Source organism: Crotalus tigris, unplaced genomic scaffold (genome assembly GCF_016545835.1).
Source record: "Crotalus tigris isolate CLP2741 ecotype Arizona unplaced genomic scaffold, ASM1654583v1 scf7180000017546.9332058, whole genome shotgun sequence".
In the NCBI taxonomy this organism is placed as follows: Eukaryota; Metazoa; Chordata; class Lepidosauria; order Squamata; family Viperidae; genus Crotalus; species Crotalus tigris.
This window is the reverse complement of record NW_024096465.1, coordinates 8,238,801-8,252,009: the sequence shown is the minus strand read 5'-3', so window position 1 is coordinate 8,252,009 and position 13,209 is coordinate 8,238,801. Positions and strand designations below refer to the sequence as shown.

The following is a 13,209-nucleotide window of genomic DNA, read 5'->3' as shown; positions in this document are numbered from 1 at the left end:
ATGGATAGGAAGACCAGAAAAATAATGACAATGAATCATGCCCTTTATCCACGCAGTGACATTGACAGACTTTATCTACCAAGGCAAATAGGTGGGCGTGGAATGCTACAAGTACATCAGATGGTTGAAGAAGAAAAAATAGCTTTGGAAGAATATCTGAAGAACAATGGTGAAGATGCACTGAAATTAGTATATCAGGAAGGCTTACTGACTACTGGAGAGACCAAACAGGCCTACAAGAAAGACCAAATGAAGAACAGAATAGAGGCATGGCAAGACAAAGCACTACATGGCCAATATGTTAAAAAAATAGTTGGGAAAGCAGATAATAACAAGACCTGGCAATGGCTAAGAGCAGGAAAATTGAAGAAAGAGACCGAGGGACTAATTCTGGCTGCATAAGACCAAGCCTTAAGGACAAATGCATACAAAGTCAAAATTGAGAAGACAGCAACAGACAGTAAGTGTCGCCTATGCAAAGAAGCTGAAGAAACAGTGGACCACTTGGTAAGCTGTTGCAAGAAGATTGCACAAACTGATTACAAGCAGCGGCATGACAAAGTAGCAACAATGGTTCATTGGAAGATCTGCAAAAAATATCATTTGCCTGTAAGCAAAAACTGGTGGGATCATAAAATAGAGAAAGTCATAGAAAAATGATAAAATTAAACTGCTCTGGGACTTCAGAATTCAAACAGACAAGCACCTGCAACATAACACCCCAGACTTAACAATTGTCGATATAAGAAAGACAAAAAAGTCTGGATAGTGGACGTGGCAGTGCCTGGAGACAGCAGAATAGACGAGAAAGAACTGGAGAAGATAACAAAATACAAAGACGTACAAATAGAAATAGAAAGACTGTGGCAAAAGCAAGCAAGGGTAGTACCAATAGTAATAGGCTCCTTGGGTGCAATCCCAAAACAACTGGAGTACCACTTGAACACCATTGGCATTGACAAATTCGCTTTTAGTCAATTGCAAAAGGTGGCCTTACTAGGAACTGCTTCCATCCTGTGACGATACCTGTAATACCATCAAACATCCACATCTGCCTATCCCAGATCCTGCGTAAGGACTCGATAGGTAGACAAAATGCCAAATCCAGTCTGAACATCTGGCTGACTGTGCCGTGATCAATAATAATAATAATAATAATAATAATAATAATAATAAGAAGAAGAAGAAGAAGAAGAAGAAGAAGAAGAAGAAGAAGAAGAAGAAGAAGAAGAAGAAGAAGAAGAAGAAGAAGAAGAAGAAGAAGAAGAAGAAGAAGAAGAAGAAGAAGTTGGAAGGGACCTTGGATGTCATCTAGTCTAACCCCTTGCTCAGGTAGAAAACCCTATACCATTTCAGACAAATGGCTGTCCAGTCTCTTAAAAACTTCCAGTGTTGGAGCATTCACAACTTCTGGGGGCAGGTTATTCCACTGATTAATTGTTCTGTCAGGAAATTTCTCCTTAGTTCTAGGTTGTTTCTCTCTTTGATTAGTTTCCATCCGTTGCTTCTTGTCCTGCCTTCAGATGTTTTGGAGAATAGCACCTGGAGAATACATGACTTTTAATATAATAAAATAAAATGTCAGAATTCATTTCTTTAGAATATTTTTTAACCTTTTTTATATTAGCATTTACTTAACTGAAGAGGCATTATTTTGAAGTACCTTAACTAGAGAAAGATATTAAAAACATTGATCAACTAGGTTTAAAATAACACTACAGGAGATTATTTGTAGCTCAGGGTTGACATGAGGGATCCCTAGTGCTCTCTGAGCTTGCTCGTTTTCTTGCAGATGTTTCATTATCCTAACTAGGTAACATCATCAGTGCTAGTAAGCAGTGCAGTTTGCTGTCAGTTTCTATTCTGGTGGCTTGCCCTGTCAGTGTTGGTGGGGGTGGTCTTAGAGATTCTTTGATTGGGCTGTTTGCTGTTGGCTTCTTTGGCAGTTTCTTGACTGGGGTATTGTTTACTTGATTGTTGGTCTGATGTTAACCCTGGAGTTAATCTATGCTGATCTGGGTGCTGATTGCTGGTGGAGAGGTGCTTGGGTCTTCTTGTTCCTTTTTGGGCTGAGAGCACCAAGGACCCCTCATTAAAATAACACTGCTACATATTTTCTGTATGGTTCCATTATTTTATTATTTTATTTCAATACTTTATTTTTTATTATTTTATGTCAATATTCTTCTACAATTTGTCTTTTGAGAACAAGACATTTCCAAGGCATGTTTGTTTGATTTCAGTTATGTTAAAGCAGTTTCTTACTATACCCAGCATAGAGTGGGGCACATTGGTTGCATTCCTTTATTGGAAATAAGAAGTGGAAATATTAACCTATATCTTATCTCCACAGGCCATTGTGCGCAATAGGATACATGTGTGTTTTTTCCTGGAGTTGAAAGGGAGAGAATCTATCCTACATTTGTCAAGCTAAAGTTCATGGTCAGTGTTCAAAAGCTTCAGTCCCTCTGAATCGAATAGAAATATATAAAAAAAGACAGTTCTACTACATATATAAATTTAGTGGCTAGGATCTTGACTCAATCTTTTGCATTTTATTAGTAATAAAAACTCATGAATAGAATTACATAAAAATAATCTACTAAATATTATTAATTGTTAACATGCTCAAAACTTTTCTGAAATGCTTTGGGTATTTTGTCCAAGAATGCATGTCTAAAGTAGCTTCAACTTTCTTTTAAATGAGTTTAATGCTAATACTCTATTGCTACTTAATTATATCCATAGCAGCATTTTCATCCATATGCTATGAGAATTGATGGCTAACCTATGATTCCTGAATATTTTTGCAACTTGAGAACCCTGTCAAATTCTTCTAGTGAACTTCAAGCTGTGCCATTTTCAAGCATTTTGAGGAAGGAATTACATTTAAAAAGTGATTTAAACTGTAAAATAGGTTAGAACAGTTTAAAAAAAACAAAGAATACCCCTCCCCACCAACCTTTCCCAAGAACAGAAAAGTTGACCTTTCCACATATATAAATCCATTCCACTCATTTTATTCATTGCCTGTGATTCTTGCCAAAAGTGAAGTGTTATCCATAGGTACCAGAAGGTTTCCTATAAGAGATATGGTTGTTTTATCTTGTTTTGCAATCTTTCAAAAATTCCACACTTACCTTCATTTTGCTTGAAATCATTTTGAATTAAGCACTAATTACCTGAAACATATTTGAGAAATATCGCATGTTTGTTCAATTCTACAAAAGCATAAATAATATCATATTTCATACTTTTATTATTGTTCTATAGAACTTTCTATCAATTTCTGACAAACCTTTAGTGTTACAGATATAGTAGTTATTGACCACTAGGAGGTCTCCAAATGGTGGCACATAAGTTTCAAATAATCTTTCATCAACATCATGTACTTAAGTTACCAAATGCTTTATTGATATGAAATATACCTTCGTATAGTAGCAAATTTAAAAATTCTCTAGACAACAATTCCAAGATAGCTCACAAGAGTAGGCAGTAGGCAAAATGTACCATTCATTGATCAAATAAAGTTATCATGCAAGTTTGATTTCAAAAATGTTAATTTGCCTGTCTTTACACTCGAAGTTTTCTATATGAAAAAAAAATGAAAAAGTTTTCAAATAAACTTCCCAAACAGTACATTAAAGCTCTGAAAATGCATTTTGGACACACACACACACACTAATATTAGAATAATTATTCAATTTAAGTATATTAAGCTTAAAATAATTTAAGTTCAGTTTAATTATCAGATATTTGTTTAGATATTTTAGCATATTTTTTATTAAAGCTTTTTAAACACAAACGTAAAAGCTAACACAAAGTAATAGAAAAGAAAAAAGAAAAAGAAAAAAGTGCAAGAAAAGAAAAAAGTTAGAGAAAAATAGAAAAAAGAAAAAAATATAAAATTATACTTTCTTTGTGTATCAAGTACAAGTTGTGTATCATATACAAAAACAAACAAAACCAAGTTCCATGACTTTTTTCCAACTGTTTGTTCATCAGGCCCAAGAGAAGACTTCTGGTCTCAATTGTACATTAATCTTTAAAATCCTGTCAATCAGTGAATACCTTTTAGCAATTTTGTTTCAAAATCAGTCTTGCCATAAACTTTTTCTCTACTGTAAATCTTTCTGATAGGTGTAAATAAGAAAACCAGTGGCACCTATATTCTTCTGCCACAAGTTGTTCTCTTGATTTTATTTTGTATTCCCTTGACAAATGGCTAATAAAGTTCCTTTCCTTTGCCTCTTATAATATCTTATGATTAACTTTTTTCCCCTTGATAAACAAACTTAGATATATCCTGTTGCTACTATTTAAGAAGTTCATCAGTTGTCAAAACAGGTATTGTCTAAAACAAAAACATCATTCTAGGCAAGACGTTCATTAGCAGTCCTTGGTGCTCTCTAAGCTTGCTTGTTTTCTTGCAGACATTTCATTATCCAAACTAGGCAGCATCATCTAATAAGGAGTGCAGTTTGGTGTCAGTTTATATTCTGTTGGCTTGGCTGTCAGTGTTGGTGGGGCTGGTCTTAGAGATTCTTTGGTTTGACTGTTTGCTGTTGGCTTCTTTGGCTTCCAATTTGATGGACAAATTTACCAAAAAATTAAAGGGATACCTATGGGATCACATCTTTCAGGACTTATAGCAGAAGTCATCATGCAATTTATAGAAGCCATAGCACTTCCACAAATACAACCAAAAATATGAATCAGATATGTAGACGACACCTTCACCATAATAAAAAAGGACCAGTTAGAGAACACCCACAGAACCATCAATAACAGTTTTAAAGGAATCCAGTTTATTAGAGAAGAAAAAAACAACTACTCACTACCCTTCCTAGAGATCCTGATCATCAGGGACCACAATGGCAAACTAGAAATGCAAGTCTACAGAAAAACCACCCATACTAACCAGATGCTCCACTACTAAAGCAACAACACAACCTCCTGCAAGAAAACTGCATAAGAACTTTATTTGGATGAACCTAAACATACTGCAGCAACCTAGAACAGCAAAAAAAGGCAATAGAGCATCTATACAACATATTCCAACAAAACAGATATCCACACAACTTTATCAAAAAGTCCCTGACCACTCAACCCAATACAGTACAATCAACACAAACAAAAGAATTACACTGCCATACATCAGGAATATCTCAGAAACTACCAACAGACCATTACAACCCTGTGAAATGAGCATATACAGCAGAGAATTCCATGTTATGCAAAATAATAGTAACATTAATATTAATTTTAGTTAGTTAGTTATTAATTAGCATTAAAATTAATATAGAGCAGCATGACATGGTGGCCTAGTGGTGAAGATGTTCATCTCCCGCTTGGAAGGTTGAGAGTTCAATCATAGATAGCTGATGTTTCTCTCCTAGGGCACAAAGGAAAAAATATCAGCTGTGAATTCCATGTAGACAGGAATGGCATCCAGCCAGTAAACACTTAGCTCCATTCAGTTGCCCAGACTCCACCCCAATAAAAAGAATTATGAAGTCGTAAAAAGAGAGTAGCAGCACTAATATAATGTGTAATCAGGTGATATTATGAAATGCAGATGAACTTTAGAGAATAGAGTTTTGTATAAGTATCACTGTGTAGAAGAGTATGTAATTAGGGATGCAGCCTACACAATAGGTTTTTCAACCAGTTTTCTCTTTGGTGAACCAAAAACCCTTTTAAATGTCATCAGTTTTCTGACATATTCATATCACTAGAATAACTGATCCTCTCCCAGAAGAATTGAATAAAATGTCTGTGACCGGGTAGGATAAATTCATCTATGACCAGTTCCAAATCAATGTCATTTGGACAGTTTCACTAAGAAGTGCTTTGCAGAGAGATTCCTTATCTTTTCTCTACATTTGCTGAGTTGGTGTGAGCCTTCTTTTCTTCCCTTGCTTTATGCAATATAATTTCATTCATTTCTCTTAGTTCATTAATTCATACAAATCCCTCCATATCTCTCTTGCACAATTAACACATATAATGAAATGCTCTCTCTGCAGCCAATAAATAGATAGTTTGGATTGTAAGGCTTTGGCATATTTATTTAAAGTAAACTTTCTTTTATTCAATGATGCTTACTTTTCAGTAAATGTATATAGAAAGCACAGATGCATATAATAAATTTATTATGTTCTTTAATCTAATAAAATCCATATGGCAATTTAAATCATGGTTGATAAACGTATCAGTGTTATCACCAATGAGATAATAAAAATAAGAAACTGGATTTGCTCATTGTGCGTTAGCCTATTTTACAACAAAGTTATGGAAATGTTTTTGAAAACACATGAAATATTCTGCTTCAGAACTGTATAGCATTAATTTAGGCCATGTGTCACTTAGCAAACACCAAAAGCTGCAAGTGGCAGTAAGGGGACAGATGTTAATTGAATTGCTGTGCTGTTATCAGAGAAAATAGCTACCAGTAGAAACAAGATGGCTGCCCCAGACATGCCCTCCTCAAGTTAGAATATTGTATCCTTCGCTCTGCAAGGGCTTCTGGGTTAGGAGGAAATCATACACAGATGACTAATATTTTTATGGTTCACAGCCAAGCAAAGTGAAATTCAGCAGCTGTTCAGGACAAGTGACCACTCTAACGGCTGCAATATAACTAGCTAAACAGAGAGGGAATTGCAAGAGAGCAAGAGGTTAGTGGTGATTATCGGCAGGTGAGTGCTTTATTGAAGTTGAAAGACCATTAACATTGATGGAGTAATTATTTCAACTTGAAAGTAATTACCTTGATGGGTGATAACTTCTCCAGTGTTCCCAGACTGTATTGGGCTAAACAACTGTGAACTCCTGAAGCCTAGAAAAACATTACAGCAATACTGCAATGTTTAAATGGATAACATTTCTGTTTAAGTATTTTAACTTGACTAACTGTAGGGAGAACAAATTCTTATAGAGGGAGACCTTTATTTTCTCAATCATATGAAATGTCCCCTCCTATACATGCTTCCCAGATTATGCATACTATTTGAATTCAATTTTAAGATAAAGTTAGCAAAAAGAATTATTTTTGACTATTGTTACATTACATCTTTCAGTAGAAATGTTTCAGTATATAAGAGTCTAATTGTTACTGCATCTCATAATTTTAATAGCTTGGTAGAGGTATATTAAAGATATCTTGGAGATAGTGAGTGTTCCTTGATCCCAAACTATTTCTGGGTACCCAGGTTGAGAAGGCGGCCAAAAGTACATTGCACGCTTATCCCTTGTGTATCAGCTACCACTATTTCTAAATTAGTGGTCTTGGAAATAATTCCTCCTGCTTTAGTTACATAAAAAAGAGTTCTCTACTGCGACAACTTAAACCAGGGGTCTTCAAACTTGGCCCTTTTATGCCTTGTGGACTTCAATTCACAGAATTCCTCAGCTAGGCACGCTGGCTGAGGAATTCTGGGAGTTGAAGTCCACAAGTTTAAAAAACCCCTGACTTAAACATTTCAAAGTCACTTAGCAAGCAAAACAAATGCTGATATCACTATTGCAATATACTGGCACAAGGTAAGATGTTGATTTTAATCCTGAGAATCCTAAACAGCTTGGGACTGAACGAAGGGTTTGGTTACCAGGAATGATGTCCTCAGTTTCTGAAGAATATTTTGCAGAAACCAGAAGAAGGTTGTTCCCACATTTTGAAAGGCACTGCCTCAAGATTGCTCTGCTATGCCCACTTTTACTATGTCCATTATAAACCAGGCCTTGCATTATGAATAAGAAAATAAAAATATTGGATGTTGTTATTACATTTCATGCTTGGTTTTCTTTTATTGCAAAGCATGCTTTTATTTACAATATTAATATTTTATTTTATTTAAAATACTTTGAACTTGCCCAATATTCCAGGGTCTTAGGGGGCTGGTTACCATTTTATCTATTTATTCAAACATTTGTCCATCACCCTATCTAAAAGGCTCAGGACTGTTTACAATATCAATAAAGTAAAAGTAAAACCAGCAACAGTAAACAAACAATCCAAAAAATAGAAGCATGATCCACAAAATGTTGCAAAGGCAGCCCAAGTCCATCATCGATACTCATGGGTTCTTACATTTTAAAATAAAAAAAAATAAAAAATGTTTTTAAGGTTTTTACGAAAAGTAAGGAAAGCAATAAAGATCAGTAACTAATGCAACAAGTGAAGTTGTTACTATAATACTACTGAATACACCCCTCCCTGTTAGCAACTGGGCTCCTGCATCCTGAACCAACCATAAGTTTCAAGTCATTTTCCGGGGCAGCCTTGTGTGAAGCTCCTTGCAATAAGCCTAAGCATCTAAGCCTGATGTGATAAGGACATGAATCAGTATCACTGTCCTTTGTTGTGACTGCCCTGTTGCAACAATTGCCCTCTAGATAAAATGGTGGAAACATCTTCATTATAATCTTCTGTACTTCTCATGGTGTTTTAAATGTATCTCTCCCAGATGCATTTGGAGGAATACCAAATTAGCACAGGAAGAAACAGAGCGTGAATTCTGGATCAAAATCATTAAATCATTGGAAAATCACATCCTTATTGATCACTTCCACTCTTTATATTGTTATTATTGTTTCAGTGGTCTTGTTCCACATAACAACCTCCTTTCCCTCTGCTTCCTGGCTGTGGGGAGCAATCCCCAGCCAAGCAAATCAAACCTTGCATGGATCTCTTCCTGTCTACTATTTGTTATGAGCATCATCTTCTGTTTGGCAATTGTCCCAGCTGTTTGAAAATGGCTCTCTAAATCAGCTGGATTGCATAAAAGTTAGTCATGGCAATTAAAATAATCTCAATGAACATCAGCCAGGTGCCTTGTGTTTCTAAAAAGTCACAATACATTATATATTTAAAAGCCTAAAAGGTAGCTTTTTTGACAGGAACCAGGTAATGAATTTTCCTGTATATTGTTCCTATTCAGTAATTACAGCTTGTGAGGTTTATTTTTTGCTACAACAATTACTAAAGTCATGGCTGATAACTTTGCCCACAAGTGTGTTTTTCCTTCACCCCCTCCCCCTTTTTCTCTCTCTGTGAGTGTGTGTGTAAGGATAGTTATTGATCTCTTGCTGAGCTGAGATTTCAGTTTTATGCCAGATAGCTTGATTAATGGGTTGGTTTCTGTAAGTGGACTGAATGGGGATAGGAAACCCATGCAGCCCATACTGCCAGCCCTAAATCCGTCAAGACACATATCTCATTATGAAATAGTTATCAAGTATACATGAAAAATTAATTGGGCTCAGTTTGATTCTGAAAAGACTCAGCCTTCTACTTGGCGGTCCCCCCAATCTTTCCAGATGTTGAGCACTAGCCCCTTGAGGAAGAGTGAAGGGAGATGTATTAATACGTTGTATTGATTAGATCAAGACCCCTGACAGTTATTTGCAGAGATACCATCTGGCGGCTGTTCGAATTCCTTCACCCAAAACAGGACGTGACATGTTATTAATCTCAACTCTCTAAGTATAGACAGTTGCCTTTTCTGCTAAACCGCATTTTACTATTCCGTAGGAGATGAATGCAGACCTGAAGGGTGCTGAAATTAAGGTTATTACACAAATTGAGCCATATGGTCCAAATATTTCAGCAAGAAAATTGCCAAGCAATAAAAATTGCTCCTGCCTTCCTAATGGTGTAAATTACAGTTTAACCATGGCTCTAATGATGTCCTTCTGCCGCGCTTAACTACTGTTACATGAAGGACATTGTTTTAAAAATATAAAAAACAACTAAATGCCAGCAGCGTGTTTTACAATCTGTTAGTGTGTCATTAAGAACACTGTCAGAATTATATAAACATAATGGTAGGCAACCTAGCATACAAAAGAACAAGTATGGAAATGGAGCATCTTGAAAAAAAACTTCATAGTGTCAAGAGCTCTTTCAATTTCTGGATCTGTTCCAATCCATAGTTATTGTTGCTTACCATGTTATTCAATGAACCTTTTAAAAAAAAGCAAAAAAAAGCATTCATTATGCAAATTTACATGGAAGCAATAGTCCAAAAGTCTGTATAGAAAAGGTCACCATGTGTATTCTAGATTTTGCCTCTACTTTTTCTTGTTCATATTTCTACATTGGTTCATCTGTAGGATCTTAGTAGCTGTAGAGAGGTCCCATTTATAAAGAGGAAAGGAAAGAAAGGAGAAAGGAAAGGAAAAGAAAGAAAGGGGAAAGGAAAGGAAAGGAAAGGAAAGGGGAAAGGGAATAAAAGGAGAAAGGGAATAAAAGGGGAAAGGAAAGGAAAGGAAAGGAAAGGAAAGGGGAAAGGAAAGAAAGGGGAAAGGGAATAAAAGGAGAAAGGGAATAAAAGGGGAAAGGAAAGGAAAGGAAAGGAAAGGAAAGGAAAGGGGAAAGAGAATAAAAGGGGAAAGGGAATAAAAGGGGAAAAGAAAGGAAAGGAAAGGAAAGGAAAGGGGAAAGGAAAGGAAAGGAAAGGAAAGGGGAAAGGGAATAAAAGGGGAAAGGAAAGGAAAGGGGAAAGGGAATAAAAGGGGAAAGGGAATAAAAGGGGAAAGGAAAGGAATGGGGAAAGGAAAGGAAAGGAAAGGAAAGGAGGGAAAAGTGAATAAAAGGGGAAAGGGAATAAAAGGGGAAAGGAAAGAAAGGGAAAAGAAAGGAAAAGAAAGGAAAGGAAAGAGGAAAGGGAATAAAAGGGGAAAGGGAATAAAAGGGGAAAGGAAAGGAAAGGAAAGGAAAGGAAAGGAAAGGAAAGGGGAAAGGAAAGGAAAGGGGAAAGGGAAGAAAAGGGGAAAGGAAAGAAAAGGGGAAAGGAAAGAAAGGGAAAAGAAAGGAAAAGAAACGAAAGGAAAGGGGAAAGGGAATAAAAGGGGAAAGGAAAGGAAAGGGGAAAGGGGAAAGGGGAAAGGAAAGGAAAGGAAAGGGGAAAGGAAAGAAAGGGGAAAGGAAAGGAAAGGGGAAAGGGAATAAAAGGGGAAAGGAAAGGAAAGGAAAGGAAAGGAAAGGAAAGGGGAAAGGAAAGAAAGGGGAAAGGAAAGGAAAGGAAAGGGGAAAGGAAAGAAAGGGGAAAGGGAATAAAAGGGGAAAGGAAAGGAAAGGAAAGGAAAGGGGAAAGGGAATAAAAGGGGAAAGGAAAGGAAAGGAAAGGAAAGGAAAGGAAAGGAAAGGAAAGGAAAGGAAAGGGGAAAGGAAAGAAAGGGGAAAGGAAAGGAAAGGAAAGGAAAGGGGAAAGGAAAGAAAGGGGAAAGGGAATAAAAGGGGAAAGGAAAGGAAAGGAAAGGAAAGGAAAGGAAAGGAAAGGAAAGGGGAAAGGAAAGAAAGGGGAAAGGAAAGGAAAGGAAAGGAAAGGGGAAAGGAAAGAAAGGGGAAAGGGAATAAAAGGGGAAAGGAAAGGAAAGGAAAGGAAAGGGGAAAGGGAATAAAAGGGGAAAGGGAATAAAAGGGGAAAGGAAAGGAAAGGAAAGGGGAAAGGAAAGAAAGGGGAAAGGGAATAAAAGGGGAAAGGGAATAAAGGGGAAAGGAAAGAAAGGGAAAAGAAAGGAAAAGAAAGGAAAGGAAAGAGGAAAGGGAATAAAAGGGGAAAGGGAATAAAAGGGGAAAGGAAAGGAAAGGAAAGGAAAGGGGAAAGGAAAGGAAAGGGGAAAGGGAAGAAAAGGGGAAAGGAAAGAAAAGGGCAAAGGAAAGAAAGGGAAAAGAAAGGAAAAGAAACGAAAGGAAAGGGGAAAGGGAATAAAAGGGGAAAGGAAAGGAAAGGAAAGGGGAAAGGGGAAAGGAAAGGAAAGGAAAGGACAGGACAGGACAGGACAGGAAAGGAAAGGAAAGGAAAGCAAAAGAAAGGAAAGGAAAGTCTCTAACTGTCCATTTCAAGGATTACTATGGATTGGGTACAATATGTAACATTGTCACAGGCTCCGACTAATGAAGCACTTCAAAGAACTTTCAGGCATGTTTCCTAAAGTCTTTATTACAGAGCTACAATTTTGCCGATCGCCATCATGGACATGTTGATGCCAGAATCTGACTTCCTGTCGCTGGCATCAACCTTTTCTTGCTAAACCCCTCCCTTGTCTTGCAGTCACAAGTCACATTATCCAATTAGTGTTAAGGTCAAAAGTTTACTTCCTCTTTCTTTCCCGGGCTTTTTCTCCCCCCCACTCTAAGCTGTGTATTAACCCAGTAATTACCAGACAGTTTTGCATATTGTCAAAGCAAGAATATACAGTATTTACAGCATTGACATCCGGCCCCCCTTACAAGAAGGACAGATCCTGTAAAGTAAACAAAAGCATATGTTAAGGGTTATCTTTCGGTTTGCTGGGGTGTTTCACATGAAACCTTTTGATCAATCTGTCAGCGTTCACTTCACTAGATTTCACCCAGGTGGCTTCAGACAATGGGTATCCCTTCCATTGTACTAAGTACTGTAATTTCCCTCTAAAGATTCTGGAGTCAAGAATACGTTTCACTTCATAGTGGGTCTGCCCTGCCACTACGAGGGGTCCAGGTGCCTTCTTTGGAGGAGGTCTTAAAGTGGAGCCCTGATAAGGCTTCAACAAACTACAATGGAAAACTGGGTGAATTTTCCCTAACAGTTTAGGGAGTTTTAGTTGTACTGTGACTGGGTTGATGACCTTTACTATGGGGAAAGGCCCCAAGAATTTTGGTCCCAATCTCTTGCTGGGCAATTTGAGGTGTAGATATTTAGTTGATAGATAGACCTTTTCCCCAACTTGGAATGTTCTTTGGGGAGCCCTCTTTTTATCAGCCTGCTTTTTATAGGTTTCAAAAGTCTTTTTAAAAGCAGTTTTTGTGTTTTTCCAAACTTCTTCCCACCCTCTCACCCATTGATCAAGTGTCTGTGAAGCGGAGGGCAACTGAGGATATTCAGGTATTGGGTTAAATTCTTTCCCTGTGGCTACTTTGAAAGGCGTGTAGCCAGTGCTGCTGTGCACGGAATTATTGTACGCCACCTCCGCAAAAGGGAGGAGATCAGTCCAGTTCGTCTGTTGGTAAGAAATGTAGCACCTAAGATATTGCTCCACCATTTTGTTAGCAGCTTCAGCGGCCCCATTGGTGGCTGGATGAAAAGCAGATGATAACCCTTGAGATGATCCAATCAATGTAAGGAAATTTCTCCAAAACTTCGCTGTGAATTGCACCCCCCTGTCTGAGATTATTCGCTTAGGGGCACCATGCAGCTGGTAGATATGTTTCAGGAACAACTT

The 13,209-nt window shown here is 37.2% G+C and overlaps 1 protein-coding gene and 1 long non-coding RNA gene across 20 annotated transcripts in view; one reads left to right on the top strand and one right to left on the bottom strand.

The window, feature by feature from the left end:
• Positions 1–13,209, top strand: part of USH2A (usherin) — a 466,524-nt gene that overhangs the window by 402,270 nt on the left and 51,045 nt on the right. The window lies entirely within an intron of this gene.
• On the bottom strand, positions 3,442–10,260 carry LOC120305078. The gene is made up of 2 exons (XR_005555907.1): positions 6,773–10,260; positions 3,442–5,395 (listed from the first exon to the last, which is right to left on the bottom strand). It is a non-coding gene; the product is annotated as an uncharacterized LOC120305078 (long non-coding RNA).